This window comes from Protopterus annectens, chromosome 8.part0 (genome assembly GCF_019279795.1).
Source record: "Protopterus annectens isolate FY-2018-M chromosome 8.part0, PAN1.0, whole genome shotgun sequence".
Lineage (NCBI taxonomy): Eukaryota > Metazoa > Chordata > Ceratodontiformes > Protopteridae > Protopterus > Protopterus annectens.
Window position 1 is genome coordinate 1,577,552,023 of NC_056741.1, and position 25,492 is coordinate 1,577,577,514.

Here is a 25,492-nt window from a genome sequence, read left to right on the forward strand (position 1 = left end):
GTAACTGTGATGGGATGTTTACAAACGTGGTATACATATTTGCAATCCCGACACTGCCTAGGATGATACTTCCTACTACATATGGGTAATACTCGCTATGTGTAGGTGTACGGCTGCGCAAGGCTGGTAGCTGGATTTGGTGGACATTCGGACATGGGTGCAGGTTATGTGCTATACAGGGGATGTTGCGTATTGCATTTGCATGCATGGGTTCTGCATTTGGATGTCCCGGTTCCGCATATACCATCCTATGTGTATGTGCCGGTTACGTTCCTGTTCATGTGTACAGCACATTTTAATATTCATATGTTTGTGTGAGTTTGGTATACAATATGGACTGTCAGGTTTCTTTACAGTTGTTATATGGCCACAACTGCCCAGCTGTGTACTATCACTACCACTGTGGGACTGCTGGTGACCCTGCCCATGGGGCTAGACGTGTGTATTGGCGGCGCACTGACATGATGCGCTTCACTTTCACTGGGTATAACTACTTACAGTACAGTACATTACGGACACACGATTTTAAATATCATCTGTTCCATGGATGGAAACTTATATTGTGTTGCGTGCATTTCTGTTTGGTTCTCACTTTTGTGTGGCCGGGAACTGTCTTGCATGCTTTGCATATGTTTCATTATCCACGGACACTGATAGATGCAATTACTATTGCAGGCAGACTATAATATTCAGCAGTTTAGGTTGCTCATCGACAGCCAACATTGACACGCCTCCGGGCGCAGCTTAGTAATGCCCCATGCACTTGCGCACATGTCCTATGCACGTGGATGTGGTGGCAGTGCACCTTCATTAATATGCATATGGTGCTACTACACCATATATATGCCGCACGGCCGGCGCAGGCCTTACACCGGCCTTGCACCGAGCTTCATGAATCCGGGGGATAGTCTTTTTGCAGGGTGAATCAAGATAGATTAGATGGTGTGTGAATGTTTTGCTGTTGAATCTCTAGCCTTGCATGACTGAAGTGTGCATCAGTGAACTGAAGTAAGATCACCTACAAGCTCTTGACCACTTAATGCAAAATAAATGCAGTAATGTAATTGTTGTCTTCACTTTTCATTATTTTAAACCTTGTAGGCTCAAAGCAGATATTATGGGTAGGCAATCGGGCTGGGGGCTGTGCCTAGTATGTGTGAATGAAATGACTGGCCTTACTGTTGGTCTTCTGACTTGCTTTACAAGAGTAATGTGCATTTGACTGAAGTAAGATCAGCCACAGCTCTGAACTTGTTTATGTGAAAAAAATACAAATATTAAAAACACTGTTGTCTTTTATACTTTTTGTGTCTTTTAACCTCACAAAATCAATCAGATACTCTATGGATTGGAGCTATGAGTGAATGAAGCAATTGGTCCTGCTGTTTACTGTTGTTGTAATTCCAGCTTTGCAAGACTGTAATAGTTGTCTGCATTTTCAGATGAATGCAATCTAATTATCAAATGTATGAGTCATTCTTAATGTATGTTATTTCATGTCTTTTTATGTGTATACTGAATGTGTGATTAGAAATGTTTGCCAGGTGTTAGAGCTTTTATCCCTAGCATACCTTTCAACTGTCCAGATTTTTGCCTCATATTTTTGGTCTGTTCTTCATAAAATTTGTGGTTTTCTGGCAAATTGCTGAGGATTGAAGTCAACAGTGATACACATTTGAGTTTCAGACTTCATATCTTTTAGAAAATGCATGTTAACACAAATCCTGTTATTCTAGTTTTCTAAGTTTATAACAGCAATAAATTCTGTACCTGTTTTGGGGTCTTTATCCCCCCCCCATTATTTTAGGCTTTGTCCAGATTTGATGTGCTAAGAGGTTGAGAGGTATGCTCCCTGGATATATGCTGAAAAGGATTTTTTTTTTCTAAAGACAGTTGGGCAAACCTGGGTAAACAAAAGTAAAATAAATAAAATGAAATGTGTATTTGTGTACGGCAAGCTGGCACACATAAGTTGTGACTAATTTTTCTAGCAACTAAATGAAATGAATGCAAGTATGTTAATTTAATCCTGGCAGGGCCAAAGTAGATACTTTTGTTCAGTAATGGGGAGGGGGGTTGTCTGTGAATGAAATTAGTTGATTGGCCCTGCTGTTTACTGTTAGACTGCTGGCTTTACAAGATTAATGTATATTTTGGTAAAGTCAGCTGTCATACAAGCCTGTGTCAGAGTCTCTCAGAACCACTGGCACATTAGATAAACTTGAATTGTGAATAATAAATTAAGATAGTACAGTGGGATTTCCAAATCTCCTTACTTTTCACTTGGCACTGTACAAAATGCAGGTTAACTGTTACAGTACAATATATGTTTACAATATCATATGTACTCATAATAGTTTCATACAGTCAAGACCAACTACATTTTTACTGTTTAGAGATGTTTAGGTTTTGTGCTGTTATAGCATAATCTAAACCCCTCATTAGCTCTGAAATGAGATTCAGTCTAATATTTGGTAGACTGTTCAGCATGCGCAATAGTGATTGAGCAGTTATTTTATGTAAAATGCTAAGCACGATCAGTGTTGATCCAATTGTACCATAGCCCAACTCTATGAAGTTAATCATACCCCGTTCTAGTTGGCCCCATCCATTCAGCTGCCAGAGTCTAATTCTTGTCCCAGCCCACCCCTGAATGATACTGTTTTCTCATGCTGCCTTGCCTTTTCTCCTGTAGAGCATGTGGACCTTTTGCCTGATTTAAATGGTGGAAAAGCAGTTTTCCTTTCTTTTGAGATGGAGGTAACTTATCTGGCTTGTCTGGTAGAAGTAGTGTTATTATATGTTATACTGTCCCATTCTCAGACTTGCTACTACAATATGTCAAATTTAATGTTGCCAGATTATGAGTATAATTTTAATGTGCTCATATACTTTACAAAATATGTTTTCTAACAGCTTTTAAGTATAATATATAGCTTTTTAAGTGTAATTTATGTGCTAGCAAACAGTAATGAACCCAGACAATTACAAAGAGAATTTCTGCATGCCTAATGATTATGGGCCGGATTCAGGAAGGCTTACACAGAGTTCAAGAGTAGTGTAAGCCTCCGTGTAAGCCTCCCGATTCAGGAACAGCCCAAATCTCCGTGTAAGAGACAGCTAACACGTCTCTTACACGGACTGGGCGTGGAAATGCTCAATACCTCATTTGCAGCTCAAAGATATGCAAATGAGGTATCTGAGCGATCCACGAAGCAGAAACCAGTCCGTGTAACGGACGTGTTAGCTGCAGAAATGTACTCAGCTGACAACTGAGTACATTTCTGCAATTAAAACGGAGCTATGTCAGCTCCAAATAAAGGTGCATTTGTGTCATTAAGCATGCCAATGGCCAAATATGTGGCCATTGGCATGAAAAAGTGTTGCAAAAATATGTAATATAACTTTTTTTTTTCACGGGATTTTGAGGTTTAACTGCAGCGCACCAGCAAACAGGGTGCGCTACCTAAAACTAAAAACCGAAGCTTATAAGCCCACAATTGTGGGATTTATGTATTACATGTAATGTCAATGGAGGGACTTGCAGACCAAAAACAATATGGCCTCCATTTAGTGGTTGTCAAGGGGGGGAAGCTCCGTGTAAGACATGTAACTAGTCATTACTAGGCAATCCTATGTAAATGAGGGTTACAATACTGAATCACACTGCCACATAGGTAATGAGCACTTTCTGAGTAGTGTAAGAGTTAGAGAAGGGGGAGGAACAGAGTAAGAGGTAGGTGACATCACGGGGGGGAAGGATAGATACAAATGTACCAGATTGGAGGGCAATGTAAGGTGAAAGATGACAGACAGACTTCAGGGAGGGAGGTGTGTCCCAACAGAACACTAGGAAAGTCAAGAAACTGAAGGCTTATGCTATCCCTACACTCAAAGTTTCTTGATATACGTGCATGCACGCGTGTGCGCACGTGTAAGGCAGGCCCAACATATGGGAGCGTGTTGCAAACCGTGTACAACGGTTTGCGCGGGCGTGCATGTGTTTAAGGCAGTGTGCACGCGTATTAACATGAATCAGCCTAGTTCACACCGTGTAAGGATGTGTGCGCGCGTGTAACACCGTGTAGGGATGTGTGCGCGCGTTTAAGTGACTGTGAACGTGTTTAAGCTGGTGTGCACATTGCTCCCCCTCAGGAAACAGAGAGGAAACAGGAAACAACTAAATTACACGGAAACTGCCAGAGGATACTGCTGCAGTTAATTGTTGGAAACAATTGGAAGCATGCAATTATGCAGGCAGACTAGAAGCCCAACCCAGCACTTAAAACACTACAAAGAGCAGTGCAGGGTGTTTCTCACAAGAGATACTGCAAGAAAGTAAGCTATCAGAATTGAAAACTGAAAAAGCTGAACTCCGAGCAGAAATGCTAGGGGCTGCCATAGCTGTTATAATCAGGCAAAGGCGAATTGCTGAGGGTGATTTCAATGCAGATGCTGACAGACAACGCAGAGTGAGGAGAAGGAGAAGAGTATACAGGCCCAGGGTCACCTACCATGGGTTACATGAGCTGGAGATAGTAGGGCGCTACAGAGTGGACAGAGACCTTCTGCAGCAGATTGTTGAGCTGTGCAGGCCACATCTCACACACAGAACCAACAGAGGGGAACCCATCCCAGTGGAAACCAAGGTATGTGTTGGCCTAAGAATACTAGCAACAGGTACCTTCCAGAGACCAACTGGTGATATGATGGGGATATCACAGGCATCAGCCTCCAGGGTACTGCATCAGTTCCTGGATGCCATGTCAGCACATGTCGGTGATCATATATATGTCCCTAATGACTGTGAGGTTGTGGCCAGCAATATGCGTCTCTTCCAGCAAATAGCAGGATACCCTGAGGTGCTGGGTGCAATAGACTGCACGCACGTACGCATCAAAGCACCAGCTGGTGAGCGGGGTAGAGTCTACATTAACCGCAAGGGATACCCCTCCATCAACTGCCAGGTCGTGTGTGATGCCCAGGGCATAATAATGAATGTGTGTGCTGGCTGCCCTGGGAGCTACCACGATTCCCACATCTGGCATCTGACGCAGCTGTACCAATCATTTGCCAGCGAGGACTTCCCACACGGACACCTAGTGGGGGATGCAGGTTATGCACTTGAGCCATGGCTGATGACACCCATCAGAAATGCACACACACCTGAACAGGAATGCCATAATGAGGCACACGCACAAACACGTAATGTCATAGAGCGTGTGTTTGGGCTGCTCAAGTCACGGTTCCGGTGTCTGGACACATCTGGTGGAGCCTTGCAGTACACACCAACTACATGTACCCAAATGGTCATGATATGTGCTATGCTACATAATATGATCCTGCGGAAACAGCTGCAGCAGGACCAGCACAGGGCTGGGCCTAACATCCCCCCACCATTGCCAAGGCCACCACAGGCAGAGGGTGACTCGGAGGAGGAACAACCTGACCTTGTCCCAGTAGGCAGAAGGAGGCGTGCCCAGTATGCCCTGGCCTTGGCAAAGAGGCAATGCATAGCACATAACACTTGGTCAGTAGGAACACTGGGACTGATACCCGCTCTGACTCACTCATATAGTAACAGGGATGCCTAACATGACACAACCTGCTTCCAAACATGTACAGGGAGTGTAGTATGTGCATCCGACAGAGGCAGCCCTGCAGCACCACCTGAGGCATGAATGCCATGTGTTAAGTAATGTAATACCATGTACCATATGCCCACCTGAGGACCCGACTAACATCCACCCACACCAATCATAAACCACAAAAAACACAAACCTACCTCATAGGTACCTAGCGATAGTAACCTAGATGTAATGCTACCCAATGCCAGAAGTATAAATGCGTGCAGTGTAAATGCACACAGTATAGAGAATGTAGATATCAGTGCTGTAATAGAAAACAGGGTCAAAGCCCACATCAGCACCCTGACACTACCACGTCACACCTCTGTCCTAATAGCAGGAACTGCCCCAGGCCTACTCTGGCAATGTGAGTGTCAAACGAAATATTACTGTCAACCTGGGTGCCCAGGACCCTGATAACCTCTTCTGTGCTCAGAGTATTGCCACCTAGATGGGAACTAGGGGTAACCCTGTTGTTCCTGAAGGGTATGACTATGCATTGTTTAGCGTTTAACGTAAGGCCATGGCTCTGGCACCAGTTATCTGTGTCTATGAGACCCTTCTGAAGGATGTCTGTGTCAGATGGGTTTCCAACTATGCTTCCCAGTTTGCAGTCATCTTCAAACTTTGTCAGCCATAATCCTCCTGTGTTTGCTCATACTTCTGAAAAGTAGATGCTGAACAAATGTGGGCCCAGGACTGAGCCCTGTGGGACACCACTTGTGACAGCTCTGGAGTGTGACATGGCACCAGCAACTTTGACCCTGTGTGTTCCGTCACTTAGCCAGTTTGCAACCCATGCTGTGATGTATGAGTTCACAATTAAGCTGGTGATGTTTTCAATGATACCTGAGTGGGGTATTGTGTCGAAAGCATTTGCCAGGTCAAGGTAGGCTATGTGGACTGCCTTGCCCATGTCAATGGCCTGGGTGACTGTCTTGAAAAAGTCAACCAAGTTTAAATGGCATGATCTGCCCTTGACAAAGCCAAACTGGGTTGGATCCAATGTCTGCAAGTCCCCTATGTCTTCATTTATAATTCCCATTATGATCCTCTCCATAGCTTAGCAGAACAGGCTTGTCAAGCTGATGGGATGGTAGTTTCCGGGGTTGTTGGAGGCACCTCCTTTGTGAAGTGGGTCCACCATTGCCGTATGCCACTCCTTGGGCACATATCCTGAGGTGAGGCTAAGATTAAACAGCTGCCCTAACTGCGGGTGTAATTACTCATTGAGTTCATGGAGCACACAACTGGGGACACCATCTGGTCCCATGGATAAAGTGTTTTCCGCCTTGGATAGAGCAGTTCCCACCCCAGCATTGGAGATGTTTGGGAGGCTACAATCCTCTGGTGTAGATACCCCTCCAGTTGGGGGGAGGAGGGGGAGAAATTTGCACTGAACCTGTCAGCCAGTATGTTGGCAATGTCTGTAGGTGGAGTGATATCTACATCATTCCGAACTAATTCTGAGCATATCTGGGAGTTCCCTTCCAGGTTTCAAACATAGGTAAAAAGGGCCTCATGATTGTCCCTTGAGTCCTGAGTGGGTTTACTCTCAAAACTCGCCTCGGATGATTGTATGGGGGAACCCAGTGTTTTACTCACAATGAGCAGGGGTGTCTTCCCTTCTACAGATTTCGCTCTATCTCGTAGTAGCTCCTTCCTTGTGTTGTAGAGCTTGTTTATGGCTAGGGTCCACCAGACTGGATGCTTGCCTGTGGTACAAAGAGTCTTTGTTTTGTTTGGGATTGCCTGATACATGCAGTCCTGGAGGTGCTGGTAGAAGGCATTTGTAAGTGATACAGTGGCTTGGGTAATGGTGTCCTCTGGCTTGGGGGCCTTGAAAGAGACCACACCAGTCCTTAGAAATGTGAAGTTGGCATTTGAGAAGGTCTTCACTGTTTGTTTTTCTGTCTGGGGTGTGGGTGGGATGTGGACTCCCACTGAGATTAGTCCATGATCTGATCTCACCAATGATGGGTATACTTCTGGTGTTGAACAGTGTGACCCCATGTTCGTGATGATGGGTTCTAGTATGTTGCCTCCACTTGTGGGGATTGGGACCAGTTGTTCCATGGCATTTGAGTGTATGAACTCTTGGAACCTTTGTGTTAGAGTGTTGTGGCTTGATTAGTGATCCCAGTCTATATGTGGATAGTTGGAATTACCCAGTAGGATGGTGTTTGGAGATACATTTATCCCCTTCAGTGTTTGCAGGACAGCTATGTGAGGTACCTGAGTTTGAGAGGGTGGCATGTAACATGCTACAAACTGCAGAGCAGTCTTGCCTACTGTCACTGGCACCTGGATGGTCTCCGATGCATCGTGTGTTGCCACCAACCATGAGGTGAGGGTGTCCTTGATGAATATGGACACCCACCCTCCTTTCTTGGTGTTGTCCGGATTCTGGTGCCAGAACGCATGATATGAGGTAACACCCGATAGTGCCGGGGTGCTGTCAGAATCTGTGAACCAGGTTTCAGGCACAGCACAGACATCAATGTGCTACATACTGAGAAGGGCATAGAGTGTGTGCAGCTTGAGGTTGAGACCTCTGGCATTGAGCAGCATTACCCTTAGTGTCTTTCCTTTACTGTGTTCTAGGGTGGTAGGTGTAGAATCTGAATCTTGCATAAAAAAGGCACAAAGGGGGTGGCAAGAGCATCAGCCGAAATCCGGAAGCCCAGGGGTGACAGGTGCAAGCCGTCCCTTGCAAATCAGCGTGGCCTGTCCAGCATGTCATCCCAGGCAGACAGACATTGGACCCACTTTGAATGATACCATAGTTTAAGCAAATTATTACAGCTGATCATCTTGTCTCTGTTTATGTGGCATCATACTTGGTGAAGGTAGGATACTGCTGAAGGTCAGGGTCATACCTGCCTGGCGTACATAATCAGAGGGATCCTCTATGTCTCTTTCCATGTAGTCCAGGGAGGTACATCTCAGGTCGTTCACACCAGCATGGATAATGACTGGGTCAGACTTGTACTTGCAGTTGAGTGACCTGAGTGCTTGCATTATGTGGTGGATTCCAGTGCCCGATAGGCAGCTTACTGTGACCTCCTCCGTACTCGATCTGGTGAGCGGGACGTCAGTGTGTCTGACTATGGAGTCACCTATGACAAGTGTGTCTGGCATTGTGTTTGGCCTTAAGGACTGTGACTGTTTGGCACACCGACTCAGTGGTCAATGTGTTGCATGTGCTGTGCCCTGTGGAGGCAGTTGTGTGAGTGTCTGCTGTGGTGGCCACTGCCGTTTTGGTAGAATTCTGATCAGAGCCTCCGAGTATGTCTCTGTGTGTCTATGTGTATGATCTTAAGTTGTGATAATGCCATGTGAGACTGGATTTGTGATGTGTGTGGTTACCTTCACCTTCTCTCTGGTCTTGCTAGTCCTATGTTGAGAGAGCTCAGCCTCCACTTTGGCTATATAGTTGCATCTCTCACATGTATGTGTGTTTTATGGGAGAAGGAGAGGGTTGTCAGTGTACATGAGGCAAGCGTAACATTGCCTCAATATTCCCAGGTTCACCAGCTGAGCAGGAGAGGACACTAGCAACTGATCCCTAGACATGCTAGAAGGAATAGACAAAACAATGTTGGAATACAGGGAGATATCAAGCCCCCCAAACCACATCATAGTGTTTGACTGACAATACCTACACATACACCAGTGTTTCATAGTGTCATAGTCTACTACTAGGCTATCTGCCCTAGTGCTTGTATAAGCCTAGCCATAGTGATGTGGCTATTGCCACCCCTTATAGTGGTAATAAGTGTACAGAATAGATTCTGAATATTGTGCCTCTGACTTAGTAGTGACACATTATGACCCCCTTACGTAATTGAATAACATGACTGTGCCTCTGTCTAGTCTGTGCCTCCATCTCATATGCAGTTGTCCAGATGTCTCCTGAAGAGAGTCAGTGAGGGACTCTGTCAAACATGAACTGGGATACTCTGCTAGAGTGTGAGATGCCTCTGAGTTATGACTCTGTCCCTCCAGCATGTCCTATACATGTATGTGCTGAGGTTCAAATCCTTAGCTCTCATGGCTCTGGTGGATTTGGATTGCTTGCAGTGGAGCATTTCCACCAAATCCTGATTGGACATGCTCTTGTATGTCAGGCATAGGTCACCTGTAAGTATGCGGTATGACACTGAACAAAGCTGGATTTCCTCTATTCTGGAAGCATATGACATGTGTTGAAGAACCCTGATCTTCATGGTAGGTACTTTTGGGGTGTCTCCAGCTGTTGCAAGTGCTGGGCAAGGTACATACCATATGGGGCTTTGTATTCAATCATGGGCCTAATAAGAGAGAAGGATAGTGGAACAATGACCTCCTATGATCTGGATGGAAAACCCTCCATGATAAGGTGGGCAAGATAGAAAGTCTTCCTAACCACTTTGGCAACAGGGGTGTCAAAAGAAATGTCACGATCTATATGTGTCCCCAGGTCTCTGATTTGTTGTCTGTGCTCAGTGGGTTGCTGTCTATGTATTGATCTGTGGGTACTTTGTTCCTCCCAAAGAGGATGAATACACATCAGTTGCATTGAGTTTCAGGCCATGCGTCTGGCACCAGCTATCCACCTTTGTGACGGCATTCTGTAGTATGTGTGTGCCGGCTGATGTATTCACTATGGTGCCTAGGTTGCAGTCATCTGCAAACTTTGTCAGCCACAACCCCCCTATGTTTGCTTTCACATCTGAAAAGTAAATACCAATTAAGAGGGGTCCCAGGACACATCCTTGTGGGACACCACTTGTGACTGGCTTCGAATCTGACAAGGCACCTGCAATGTTGACTTTATGGGTTCTGTTTCTTAGCCATTTTGCAACCTGTCCTGTGACATATGCTGTTATATGTCAGCTGTTGAGCTTGGCTATGATGCCTGAGTGTGGTATTGTGTCACAGGCTTTAGCCAAGTGCAGGTAGGCTGTGTGGACTGCGTAGCCCTCATTGATGGCCCTACTGACAGTTTCATAGTAGTCAACTAGGTGCAAAAGGCAGGATCTGCCCTGTACAAAGCTGAACTAGGTGGGAACAAGGGTCCGTAGGTCAGCAATGTGTCTGTGTAAGAGCTCCATAATGACTCTTCCCATAGCTTTGCAGACAAGGCTGGTTAAGCTTGTGTGGTGGTAGTTGCCATGGTCTGTGGAGGCATCTCCTTTGTGGAGTGGGACCACTGTTGCCATATGCCAGTGTTCAGGTACATATCCTGTAGCAAGACTAAGGTTAAATAACAGTTGTATATACGGGTCCAGCCCCTTCTGGAGTTCACAAAGCATGCAACCGGGGATACCAGCAGGTCCCATGGATGCTGTGTACTTGTCTTTGCTGAGTGCGGCTCTCACATGGACATCCAAGATGACAGTGAGGTTACATACAGCAGTGATAACTATCTTCTTTTGGGGGTGAGGGAGGGGGTAAATCTCACTGAAGCTGTCCGCCGGAATGTTGCCAATATCTGTCAGGTCACTGGAATATATGTTGTTGTGTACCAACTCTGAGCATATCTGAGGGTTCACAACCAGGTGTCTGACATAACTGAAGAAAGCAGTGTGGTTACCTTCATTGTCTTTGGTGATTTATGTCCCCAAGTTGACCTTGCATGTCTTTATGAGATAATGTAGCTTTCTACTAGTGCTGATCACAGCTGTCTTCCCTTTTGGAGATGTAGCTCTGTCTTGCATTAGTAACCCACATCTGTCATACAGTTTGTTTATGGCTGGGGTCCACCAGACAGGACACTATCCCTTTGTGGAGAGGGTCCTGTTTTTATTTGTGATTGCATGGTCCATGCTGTCTGACATCTAGCTAAGGGGAGGTCATTGTGGTTCTGCAGTTATCTTTCATCAGCATTAGAAATGACCACAATAGCCCCTGTGGGGTGTACCTCATGCAGACACATCCAGCACCTGTAAAGTCCACAACAGTACCTCACCAGGAGTATGAAAGAGCTGGAACACATGTAATGTGTAGCCTGATTAAACAGAGCGCAGCTCCACACACTGCCATGCTGTCCACCCAGATGCAAGCTATGCCTGATGTAGAAAGCCATGTCCAAGCTGGAATCAATGCACATGCTGCACCTTGTACAATCTGAATGGCAGGGAGCTATGCACATGAGGGACCTAAACCCCAGCACTGACATATATAGGACAGGCTGTACTGCATTATCCATAACACAGAAGCCACCCCCACGCATGAGTAAACTACCAGTACAGGTTGTCCTTAGAGACACTCGTTGAGTCCCCTCAACAGGAATCCTAATGAGTGGATGGGAGATGGGAGGTTTACCCTGGGTATCAATGTTATGTCACAGGTAGACAGAGGCACGGTATACTAAACAAGACATATGTCATGGCAAACTACACTTACAATGTGTTGATGGACAAACACACTCTCCGACTAGCATTAGAAATGGCCTAGGGCACATCGGTAGTGTTTGCCAATGTACACCCATGTTGTGGAATACACTACTGATGTTGGATGAGGCTGTTGTAAGTAGTTCATATCTGAACATAATGCAACATGGTCAGATAGGTTCATAGGTACATAGGTTTATACGAGACAGAAGAAAAGATGGCAGGACACTGCTGCTGCTCAATAAAACTTTTAATAAAAACTTTAAAACAAGTAAACGAAGTAATCCAAATGCAGACAAAATGAAAAAAGGTTAGCGCTTTCGGGTTACAACCTTCATCAGACATATTTTGGATTCGCAGGACTTTGGCAAGGCTAAGTGGATTCATTTTGATAGGTTTATACGAGGCTATCTTCCCTAAGGGTTTTTTTTTAAAGATTTAGATGGTGTGGTTAAATTTTGGCTTTTTTTTTTTTGGAACCCCCTAAATTATAAAAAACGGGGAAAATTTTTTGGGGGGCCTTTTTCAGTGAATTTTTTGGGAAAAGTAAAGTTTTTTTTCAATTAAAACCAAGGGGGTTTTCCTTTTTGAACCCTTTTAAAAAAAAAAAAAAAAAAAAAAAAAATAAAAAAAAAAAAAAAAAAAAAAAAAAAAAAAAAAAAAAAAAAAAAAAAAAAAAAAAAAAAAAAAAAAAAAAAAAAAAAAAAAAAAAAAAAAAAAAAAAAAAAAAAAAAAAAAAAAAAAAAAAAAAAAAAAAAAAAAAAAAAAAAAAAAAAAATAAAAAAAAAAAAAAAAAAAAAAAAAAAAAAAAAAAAAAAAAAAAAAAAAAAAAAAAAAAAAAAAAAAAAAAAAAATAAAAGAAAAAAAATAATTTTTAAAAAAAAAAAAAAGGGGGGGGGGGGGGGGGGGGGGGGGGGGGGGGGGGGGGGGGGGGGGGGGGGGGGGGGGGGGGAGGTGGGGGGGGGGGGGGGAGGGGGGGGGGGGGGGGGGGAGGGGGGGGGGGGGGGGGGGGGGGGGGGGGGGGGAGGGGGGGGGGGGGGGGGGGGGGGGGGGAGGGGGGGGGGGGGGGGGGGGGAAAATTGAAGAATGTTTTTTGGTCTTATTTTAAAATTTTTTTAAATTGGGGGTTCAAACAAAATAAGGGGTAGGAAGGGGGGCCCTAGTATGTAAATTGAAAAAACGGTTAAGGGTTTTGACTTCACAAGGGAAGAAAAAATGTCCAATTTGGGACTGAAGGGTAAAGATCAGACAGCTGGGGAAGGGATGTGAAAAAACAAAATTAAAAACGGGGTTTTTTTATTTTTTTCCCTAAAAATCAAAGTTTTTTGGGATTGGGCATGGTGTGGAAATTGGCCGGCAACTTGGGAACCGTTTGAAAACCCTGTAAAGGTTTTTGCACCAGTGAAGGAAATCTAATTTAAATGAATAGCCATTCAATGAAAGGATTTCTGCGTGTAACAAGTGTTGGGGAAATGTGGGTTTAATTTTCCCCTTAGCTTTTAACTGGTTTTGCCCTTTTTTGGCCCCCCTTTTTCAAAAAGGGAAACAGGAAACAACTAAAATTTACAAAAATTTCCAAATCTTTTAGAAAATTGTTAAAAAAAATTGGGAACGGGCAATTTAAACGGGCAATAAACCCCCCCGGTTTTTTAAACCCCCAAAGGCTTTGCCGGGGTTTGTTTCTAAAGGGGGAGATATCCCAAAAAGAAAAAGGTTTTTAAAAGAATTGGGGAAAACCCGGGGAAAAAGAAAAAATAAAAAAGAAAGGGTTAGGGGCGCCAAAAAGTTTTTAAAATTTTTCGGGAAATAAAAAAATTGTGGGGGGTTGAAATTTTCAGGCAAAAAGAAACCCAGAAGGGGGAGGAGAAGGAAAAGTTAAGGCCCCGGGGTTTTTCCCCTTTAAGGGGTTTTAAAAGATTAAGTTTTTTTTGGAGCGTTTCAAGGGACAGAACCCTGGCAATTAAAAAAACTTGAAGGAATTAAAAAGAAAACAGGGGAACCCTTTTTCCCAGGGGAAAAAAGGGGTTTAATTGTTCCTAAAATTTTTTTTACAAAAAAGGTACCTTTTCCAGAAGACCAACTTTTTTTTAAAATTTTTTTTGGGGTTTAAGGGCTTTAAAAAACCCCATTATTTGAAAAGTTCCCTTTTTGGTGCCTTTTCAGCACATGTATTGACATTTTTTATTTTCCCTAAGAATAGGTTTTTTGGCCAAACCCCAACTCTTTAAGAAATAGCGGGTTTCCCTTGGGGTCCCGGGTCAATTTTTGCCCCCCCCCCCCAAAGAATTTTTTTTAGGGGGGTTGGTTTTCTCCTTAAGAAAGGGAAACCCCTTTCCTTTTTAAATGGGGGCGTTTTCCCAGGGATAATTAATTGGTTTGGCCCCCGGGGAAAAGAAAGGTTTTTTAAATCTCCCCTTTCTCAGATTTGTCCCAAAATTTTAAAAATTTAAGGGGGCCCCCCAAAGGAATTAGGGGGGATTTTTTTTAAATGCCTTTTAAAAAATTGGCTAACCCCCCCTTTAAGAAATTTAAACAATGAAAGGTGCCATAATGAACCCAACAATTCAAAGAGCGTGTTGTTTGGGGCCCGTTCAAAGGCACGGTTTCCCGGTGTTAACCCCCGGGGGAACCCTTTGCGGGAACACCCAAACTCCTGTAAAAAGGTCAGTTTTCATCACTAATATATTTGCGGAAAAATTGAAAAGAGGACCAGCACCAGGGGGGGAAACCCACCCCAACCATTCCCAAAAGGACCACGGCAAGGGTATTTTCGGAAAAAAAACCGGACCTTGTCCCCAAAAAAAGGGCAGAAAGGCCCCCCCAAAATATGTGGCCTTGGCAAAAGGGAAAATAGAATAATTTTTTTCGGGGTTTAGGAACCCACGGGAAAAACTATAGCTTGAAAAAAACCCCTATGTAAAAGGGTTCCAAACTGAAAAACCTGCCCAAAATGACAGGGAGTGAAAGATTTTGAAAAGGGGAGGCGGGTGGGGGGGACCCCCGGGAAGGATAAAAAAAAATGTGTTGGGGGGAAGGGGAAAAATACCAGACCAAAGGGGGGCCCAAAAAACCTAGGAAAAAAAACTAAATCCACCCTCCCCAAAATTTCTTAAACCACAAAAACAAAAAAACCAAAACCTTCAAGGTTTCCGGGGGGATTTTAACCAGTTTTGGTTTTCCCCCAAATGCCAGAAGTAAAATGGTGCGTGAAAACACCGTTGGGGAAAATGTGGGTAAGTGCTGTAATGAAAACGGGTCAAAGCCCCCTCAAAAACCCGAAAAACCAGGAAAAAATTTTAAATTTACGGGAAAACTCCCCCAAGGTACTCGGGAAATTAATTTTTAAAAAAAGGGAACTGAAAATTTGGGGTGGCCCAACCCGAAAAAACCTCCGTGCATGTTTCCCCCAAAGTTTGGGAAATCCCCCTTGTTGCCTAAAAAGGTAATGACAAATGCAGGGTTTAGCGTTTAACGGAAAGGCCCAATTGGTTTGGGGACCAGTTTTTGTGCAGAAACCCCTTTGAAGGGAGGGTTCGGGAGGGTTTTCCCCCCAGGGGCCCCCCTTTTTTGGAGTATCTTCAAACCCTTTGCACCCAAATTTTCCTGTGGGCCCATTTTCCCGAAAAAGGGGGAAACCCCCCCGGGGAAACCAAATGGGGCCCAAAAAACTGAACCCTTAAAACCCCAAATTTGGTGAAGTTGGGGATTACAGGCACCACCCTTTTCCCGGGTTCCCCCCCCTTTAGCCATTTAAACCCATGCGGTGATTTTTAATTCCCAATTTAAGGGGGTTGGGGGAAATTGTTTTCCCAAAATGGATCCCCTGGGGTGGGGTAATTGAAAAAACCCCATTTGCCCAGGGTAAGGGGTAGGCAAATTGGGGAACCCTCCTTCCCCATTTTGGGGCCCCGGGTTTAAAAAATGTTTTTTAAAAAAAGCCCCAAAGTTTAAACTTTGGATCCCCCCTTTGCCCAAAGCCAAAGGGGTTGGAAACCCAAGGGGGTTGAAAGGTTATGCCTTCCATTTATAACCCAAAAATGAACCCCCTCCAAACCCTTGGGGCAGAAAACAGGTTGTAAAGGGCGGGGTTTGGGGGGTAATTTTGGGGGTTTGTTGGACCCCTTTTTGGGGGAAGTTGGGTCCCCCAAACCAATGACCCGGGGCAATATTGAGGTACAAAAAGATTAAACAGCTGCCCAACCCCCGGGGGGGAAATTACCTTTGGGAAAAGGACCACACAAACTGGGGAAAAAACCATTTTGGTCCCATGGAAAAGGGTTTTCCCGGCCTTGGAAAGGGGAAATTCCCCCCCCAAAACATTGGAGAGGTTTGGGACAATCCTCGGGGTTCCCCCATTGGGGGAAAGGGAAACCCAACTGAACCCTGTTAAAACCAGAAAGGGAATTTTGTAGGTGGAGTGAACCCCCCTACTTTCCATTGAATAATTTCCTGACCATACCCCTGGGAGTTCCCCCAAAATTTCAAAACCAAAAAAAAAACCCCTCATAGGTCCCTTAGTCCTAGGGGGTTTACCCTCCAAAATTTTAAAGGGATTGAAAAGGGGAACCCAGGTTTTATCACAATAAAAACAGGGTGCCCCTTCACAAAATTTCCGCCTTTTCCCTTAGGGGCTCCCCCCTTTGGGGTTGTGAGTTGTTTAGGGCAAGGGTCCCCGGGCCCCGGGATCCTTCCTGGGGTTAAAAGACCCCTTTTTTTGGGTTTGGGAATTGCCTGAAAAACATGCATTGGGAGGTTTAAAGAAGGGCCCATTTAATTTATCGGGGCTTGGGTTTAAGGTGCCCTTGGGGCAGGGGTTTAAAAGCCCCCAGTTTAAAAAAAGTAATTTAAAATTTGAGAAACCCTTCCTGTTTTGTTTTTGTCTGTGGGGGGATGGGGGACCCATTTGGAAAATTGGGAAGTTGACTCCCCAAAGAATTTACCCTGGTGTTAACCAGTTTGAACCCCATGTTGATGAGGGGTTTCCCTTAAGTTATTTTTTCCTTCCCCCGGGTGGGGATTGGGAAAGTTTTCCATGGATTTGGGGATGTTATGAACCTTTTTTTGGAACCTTTGGTGTTTTAAAGAAAGGTTGGTTTTTGGCCCCCTTGTTTTTTATTTTCCCATTATATTTATAGTTGGAAAAATTGAAAGTAGGGATGGTTTTTGGGGGGGACATTTTTAATTCCCCTTCCGTGTTTGGGCACTATTGAGGTACCTAAGAAAAAAAGGGGGCCCCCCAAGGGGTGTAAAACTAAAGGATTTCGGGGCCCAAACGGGGCCCCTTGGCCCTGGATGGTTTTTTCCGTTGGATGGGTTCCCCCCCCAACCTTTGGGAGGGGGGTCCCTTGGGTGAATATGGGGGAAAAACCCTCCTTTCGGGTTTTTGGAATTCGGGTGGGCATGATAAAACCCCCCATTCCTTTCTGAGAATCGGGGAAACCCCAGGTTTCAAAAAAGGGAAAAACCTAAATTTTCCCCCTTAATCCTGAGGGGATTAAAGGTTGGTGTTGGGGGGAAAGGTTTTTTAACCCTGGCTTTTACAGATTCCCTTTAGTGTTTTTTCCCTTTTTTAACTTTTTTGGGGGGTGGGTTTAAACGGGAATCTTCCCTTGGGAAAAAGGGGGTTTTTTTGGGGTTTGCCAAAATCCGGAAGCCCAGGTGCGGTGAACCCCCCTTTGAAATACGGGGCCCGGGGTAAGGGTTCCCCGGCTTGGGGGCCCCTTTTAAAAGAACCAAAGTTTAAAGAAATTTTAAAGGCTTCATTTTGTTTTTTTCGGGGTTTATGTGGACCCCAACGGGGAAAAGGGTAGGATCTGCTAAATAGGGTATACCGGGGCCGGGGCCCCCATTTCAGAGGGCCCTTATGTTTTTTTCCATTGTGGGAGGGACCCGGGTTTTTCCCAAAAGGCTTTTGGGATAATTTTGGAATTTTGGGTTTTAGATTTGTCTTGATTAGTGACCCAGTCTTTTTATGTGGTGGGAATTCCCAGTGGATGGGTTTAACTTTACCCCTTTCCGTGTTTGGGAAAGCGGGGGTATGGTTTGAATGGAGTCCCCATGAAAAATTGCGGCATTTGTTTTGGCCCTTAGGCTGTGACTGTTTGGGCCCCCAACCGATAGGGGCCCTTGTGTTGGGAAAATTTTTTGGGGGCCCTGGGGGAGGCATTGTTGAGGTCCCCGTGGGGGCCCTCCCTTTGGTAGAATTTAAACCAGGGGGCCCCAAAATAATGTCTCTTGGAAGGGATGATCCTTGGGGTTGGATTGGGCCATTGAGCGGATTTTGTGTTTTCCTTTTCCCCTTTTCTGGGTTTGTAGCCCTAATTTGAAAAAGGCCGGGGGTAAAGGCTTTTGGGAAAAATCCCCCCCGGGGGTAAGGTGGGTTTTTGGGGAAAAGGGGTTGCCCAGTGTCATAGGAAAGCAACTTTGGGCCCAAATTTAAGGTTCCCCAAATTTTTTAAGCAAAAACACTAAAATTTTGCCCCTTTTTGGGGGACATCGGGGAAGGAATAGCAAAACAATGTTGGAAAAACAGGGGATTCAAGCCCCAAACCAATCTTTAGGTTTACCCCAATATAAATACCCAGTTGTTTCATTAGTGCCTAGTTTTCATTAGGGTTTTCCTGCCCTAGGCAGTTATTGGCCTCCTATGATTGGACCCACCTTTGTTAATAAGGGTCCCCAGGAATGTTCGGGAATTTTTTGGCCTCTGCTTATTTTTGGACCCCAATTAAGGGGACCCCTTACTTTGGTAAATTCCTGCTTCCCCTTTTGGTTAAATTTTCTGGCCTCCATCCCTTTGCAGTTGCCCGTTTTTCCCTGGAGAGTCGGGTGGGGACCCAAAATTTTTCCTGGGTCTTGCTAGAGTGGAGATGCCCCCATTTGGGCTTGTCCCTCCAGATGTTTTTATAAAGGAATTTTTGCTAAAGGTTCCCCCAAATTTTTCCCGGGTTCAGGGGGGCTCGGGTTTGGTTTTTGGGGAATTCCCCTTGCAGGGAGACCCCCCCCCAAATCCTGATTGGACATGCTCTTGTATGTCAGGCATAGGTCACCTGTAGGGTTATGCCACGGTGTATGACACTGGAACAAAGCTGAGTTTCCTCTATTCTGGAAGCATATGACATGTGTTGAAGAACCCTGATGCTCGCATGGTAGGTACTTTTGGGGTGTCTCCAGCTGTTGCAAGTGCTGGGCAAGGTACATACCATATGGGCTTATATTCAATCATGGGCCCTAATAAGAGAGAAGGATAGTGGAACAATGACCTCCTATGATCTGAGTGGAAAACCCTCCATGATAAGGTGGGCAAGATAGAAAGTCTTCTAACCACTTTGGCAACAGGGGTGTCAAAAGAAATGTCCACGATCCTATATATGTCCTCCCAGGTCTCTGATTTGTTGTCTGTGCTCAGTGGGTTTACTTTGTCTATGTATTGATCTGTGGGTACTTTGTTCCTCCCAAAGAGGATGAATACACATCAGTTGCAATGAGTTTCAGGCCATGCGTGAGGCACGAGCTATCCGCCTATGTGACGGCATTCTGAATTAATTGTGTGCCAGCTGATGAATTCACTATGGTGCCCTAGGTTGCAGTGCATCTGCAGACCTTTGTCAGCCACAACCCCCCTATGTTTGCTTTCACATCTGAAAAGTAAATACCAATTAAGAGGGGTCCCAGGACACATCCTTGTGGGACACCACTTGTGACTGGCTTCGAATCTGACAAGGCACCTGCAATGTTGACTTTATGGGTTCTGTTTCTTAGCCATTTGCAACCTGTCCTGTGACATATGCTGTTATATGTCAGCTGTTGAGCTTGGCTATGATGCCTGAGTGTGGTATTGTGTCACAGGCTTTAGCCAAGTGCAGGTAGGCTGTGTGGACTCATGTAGCCCTCATTGATGGCCCTACTGACAGTTTCATAGTAGTCAACTAGGTGCCAAAAGGCAGGATCTGCCCTGTACAAAGCTGAACTAGGTGGGAACAAGGGTCCATTAGGTCAGCAGTAATGTGTCTGTGTAAGAGCTCCATAATGACTCTTCCCATAGCTTTTGCAGACAAGGCTGGTTAAGCATGTGTGTGGTGAGTAGTTGCCATGGTCTGTGGAGGCATCTCCTTTGTGGAGTGGGACCACTGTTGCTATATGCCAGTGTTCAGGTATTACTGCATATCTGTAGCAAGACTAAGGTTAAATAACAGTTGTATATACAGGTCCAGCCCCTTCTGGAGTTCACAAAGCATGGCAGGGATACCAGCAGGTCCCATGGATGCTGTGCTATCTTGTCTGCTTGGCTGAGTGCGGTCTCACATGGACATCCAAGATGACAGTGAGGGTTACAGCTACAGCAGTGATAATCTATCTTCTTTTGGGGGTGAGGGAGGTGTAAATCTCACTGGGAAGCTATCCGCTTGGAATGTTGCCCAATATCTGTCAGGTCACTGGAATATGTTGTTGTGTACCAACTCTGGAGCATCTGAGGGTTTCACAACCAGGTGTCTGACATAACTGAAGAAAGCAGTGTGGTTACCTTCATTGTTCCTTGGTGATTTATGTCCCCAAGTTGACCTTTCTTTGCATGTCTTTATGAGATAATGTAGCTTTCACTAGTGCTGATCACAGTCTGTCTTCCCTTTTGGAGATACTAGCTCTGTCTTGGCATTAGTAACCCATCATCTGTCATTACAGTTTGTTTATTTGTAGGCTGGGGTCCACCAGACAGGACACTATCCCTTTGTGGAGAGGGTCCTGTTTTATTGTGATTGTAGGTCCATGCTGTCTGACATCTAGCTAAGGAGGTCATTGTGGTTCTGCAGTTATCTTTCATCAGCATTAGAAATGACCACAATAGCCCTGTGGGTGTACCTCATGCAGACACATCCAGCACCTGTAAAGTCCACAACAGTACCTCACCAGGAGTATGAAAGAGCTGGAACACATGTAATGTAGCCTGATTAAACAGAGCAAGCAGCTCCACACACCGCCATGCTGTCCACCCAGATGCAAGCTATGCCTGATGTAGAAAGCCATGTCCAAGCTGGAATCAATGCACATGCTGCACCTTGCTGAGCTACAATCTGAATGGCAGGGAGCTATGCACATGAGGGACCTAAACCCCAGCACTGACATATATAGGACAGGCTGTACTGCATTATCCATAACACAAGAAGCCACCCCACGCATGAGTAAACTACCAGTACAGGTTGTCCATAGAGACACTTCACGTTGGAGTCCCCCAACAGGAATCCCTAATGAGTGGATGGGAGATGGGAGGTTTACCCTGGGTATCAATGTTATGTCACAGGTAGACAGAGGCACGTATACTAAACAAGACATATGTCATGGCAAACTACACTTACAATGTGTTGATGGACAAACACACTCTCCGACTAGCATTAGAAATGGTTTAGGGCACATGGGTAGTGTTTGCCAATGTACACCCATGTTGTGGAATACACTACTGATGTTGGATGAGGTTGTTGTAGTAGTAGTTCATATCTGAACATAATGCAACATGGTCAGATAGGTTCATAGGTACATAGGTTTATACGAGACAGAAGAAAAGATGGCAGGACACTGCTGCTGCTCAATAAAACTTTTAATAAAAACTTTAAAACAAGTAAACGAAGTAATCCAAATGCAGACAAAATGAAAAAAGGTTAGCGCTTTCGGGTTACAACCTTCATCAGACATATTTTGGATTCGCAGGACTTTGGCAAGGCTAAGTGGATTCATTTTGATAGGTTTATACGAGGCTATCTTCCCTAAGGCAGGTATAAGCCTAGCACAGAGTTTGTTGGCGTACACCACCCCTTATATGGAAACAGTACTGTTCCCATTATTTTGTCATGCCTCTCTCCAGCAGTGACACAGTGACGATCCCCGGGTTAAACGTATGACCTTCCATCCACAGGTCAAGATACCTCTTGAACACAGCCAGCAAGGTGCTCTGCCTCACATGGACCGGGATTGTATTCCACAGCATAGGGAGTCTCCGGGTGATAACTCCATCCCTCCAACATGTCCAACGTACATCCCTGCTAAGGTGTAAGTCACCTGCACTAGTGGTTCAGGTGGATCTGCCGATTCTGAGGTGGAGCATGTCCATTAATCCCTGTTTGGACATGGCCTTGCATGTCAGGCACATGTCACCTCTAAGCAGACGGTATGTGAGTGTCTTCAATCTGGCAGCATATGACAGCTGTTGGGGTTCCTTGAACCTTTAGGTGGGGGACATTCAGGGTGTCTCCAATTGCTGCAGATGTTGGGTGAGATACATCCAGAATAGGGCATTCTACTTGATCACCGTTCTGATAAGTGAAGAGTACAGGGGAACAATCACCCACTAGATCTGGATGTGAATCCCATCCTCATCAGGTGGGCAATGTAGAAGGTCTTTCCAGCCACATGTTGTGCACTTTGACTTCAGGCCATGGCTCTGGCACCGGCTATCAGTTACCGTGAGTCCCTTGTGAAGGATATCCGTGTCTGATGCACTGTCCACTATGGCACCCAGTGTGCAGTCATCTGCAAACATTGTCAGCCAAAGTCCTCCCATGTTGGCCTGTACTTCTGGGAAGTACATGACAAACAATGGGGGCCAAGGACTGAGCCCTGTGTGACACCACCTGTGACCAGCCTGGAGTCTAACATAGTGCCAGCAACTCTAACCCTGTGGGTCCCGTCCTTAAGCCAGTTTGCAACCCATCTTGTGACATATGGGTTTACATTTCAGTTGTTAGGTTTTCCACAATACCTGAGTGGGGTATTGTGTTGAAGTGTTGCAAGGCCAAGGTAGGCTGTATGGACTGCCTTTCCTCAACAATGGCCTAAGTGACCGTTTGAAGATGTCAACCCAGTACAAAAGGCATGATCTGCCCTTGACCAAGCCAAAATGGGATGTAAACAATGTCTGTATGTCCCCATATCTTTGTTTATGAGCTCAATTATGATCCTCTCCATAGCTTTGCAGACTAGACTTGTTGCTTATGGGGCAGTAATTACCATGGTCTGCAGAGGCACCACCTTTGTGCAGATGTGCACAACTGGACCCTAACCAGGCTGTTGTGCACATTATGGAAATGTAAAGCAGTGATAGGACTAAAGCCCAGGATACTGACCACCACAGTGAAAGTACTGAACCACTACACTATACAGTACTACAGTGTTAGGTCAGTATGAACGGATGTTGACAATTGTGTGCAAAGTATCCCATGCAAAACCTGCAGGCACAGTATACTCCCTGTTGGGTTCACACAAAAAGCATCTGGACAGTAACTACACAACATGGCACAGAACACACAACCATAAACTGGAGGTATTTGTTGAAGGTCACACTCATCCACAAATGTGATGTGCTGCAGAGTTCAACATATGGAAAGCCCACACTGGGCATGCTCACACACTTAGATAAATGAGACATCTTTCACACAACATGCCATGGGAAGGCTGAACTGGGCATGCTCACACACTTGGTCCAAATGTTACTCCTAGCAACTGTGAAAACACACCGGAGGATGCTCATTCCCCTTTCTAGACACTGATCATGTAAGCACCCTATAAGTATATCAGGAGAAAAGGAATCTCTCAGTAATCCGAATAGCACGCTCCGCTAATGCGTCCGTCTCTAATGTCATAACCTAGTTAGATAGGGGTTTGAACCCAACAAGTGTGTGTGAGGGGGGGTAAGTGTGTATGAAGAAAACATCCCTTTTGGCAACTGGGAAAACACACCACAGGACGCTCATTACACTCTCTAAACTCTGATGATGTCAGCACCCTATAAGTATATCATGTGAAAAAAAATCTCCCAATAATGCGAATAGCGCGCTGTGCTAATGCATCCGTCTCTAGTGGCATAGCATAGTTAGGTAGGGGTTTGAATCCAGCAAGTGGCAATTGTGTGTGCAGCGGTGTCAGTGGGTATGAAAAGAACATCCCTTTTGGCAACTGGGAAAACACACCACAGGATGCTCATGCCACTTTCTAAACTCTGATGATGTCAGCACCCTATAAGTATATCATGTGAAAGGAAATCTCCCAGTAATGCGAAATGCGTGCTGTGCTAATGCGTCCGTCTCTCGTGACATAACATAGTTACATAGGGGTTTGAATCCAGCAAGTGTGTGTGCAGGGGGGTAAGTGTGTGTGTCAGTGTGTACGAAAAGAACATCCCTTTTGGCAAGTGAGAAAACACACCACAGGATGCTCATTCCACTTTCTAAACTCTGATGATGTCAGAACCCTATAAGTATATCATGTGAAAGAGAATCTCCCCATAATGCGAATAGCGTGCTGTACTAGTGCGTCCATCTCTAGTGGCATAACATAATTAAGTAGGGGTTTGAATCCGGCAAGTGTCTGTGCAGGGGGGAAAGTGTGTGTGTCAGTGTGTATGAAAAAAACATCCCTTTTGGCAATTGGGAAAACACACCACAGGATGCTCATTCCACTTTCTAAACTCTGATGATGTCAGCACCCTATAAGTATATCATGTGAAAGGGAATCTCCCAGTAATGTGAATAGCGTGCTGCGGTAATGCGTCCATCTCTAGTGTCATAACATAGTTAAGTAGGGGTTTGAATCTAGCAAATGGCAAGTGTGTGTGCAGGGGGGTAAGTGTGTGTTTAAAAACAACATCCCTTTTGGCAACTAGGAAAACACACCACAGGATGCTCATTCCACTTTCTAAACTCTGATGATGTCAGCACCCTATAAGTATATCATGTAAAAGAGAATCTCCCAGTAATGCGAATAACGCCTGCGCCATCGTCCGTCTCTAGTGTCATAACATAGTTAGGTAGGGGTTTGAATCCAGCAAGTGTGTGTGCAGGGGGGGGTAAGTATGTATGACTGAAATCCCCCTTTTGGCAACTGGGCAAACACACTACAGGATGCACATACCCCTTTCTAAACGATATTACAATTATGTATGGCTTTTGAGTACAGACATGCCACTTGTGTTTTGCCCACACAGAATGCCCATGTGTGCAGGTTGTCCCTCAAAATAATGCATGACATTGATTAAACCAGTTATGGCAATGCACACATGATGTATGTGTGTGCCAAATACACATATGTACCTGTGACCTTCAATAGTTACCATGTGTGATGCCTGACACATGTGAATACATGGTATTTGCACAGGGTAACATTGTGACTGTGGTCTTCTGTGCAGGTGCTGCATGTGGGATGTGTATATACAGTGTGAGATGTAGATGCTATCAGCCTAGTAGTGAGGGATACACACCTGGTCTGGGGCATATAGTCTACATGTTGCTGATGTACAGGTGCTGCATGTTTTCACCTGTTGTGGGAGTGGTAAGATGTTATTCCACAGCAATGCAGTGACAGCATGCTAAGAACCGTTCAGCCAGGGTGTCATAGCTACACTAATTCATTAGCATTCAGTAATATGTCAGAATCCCTGGTGAGGGTCTGATGCCAACCAAGGTCAGAGGTCTACCAGCCTGTGTCACTTGCTCAGTGATCCCT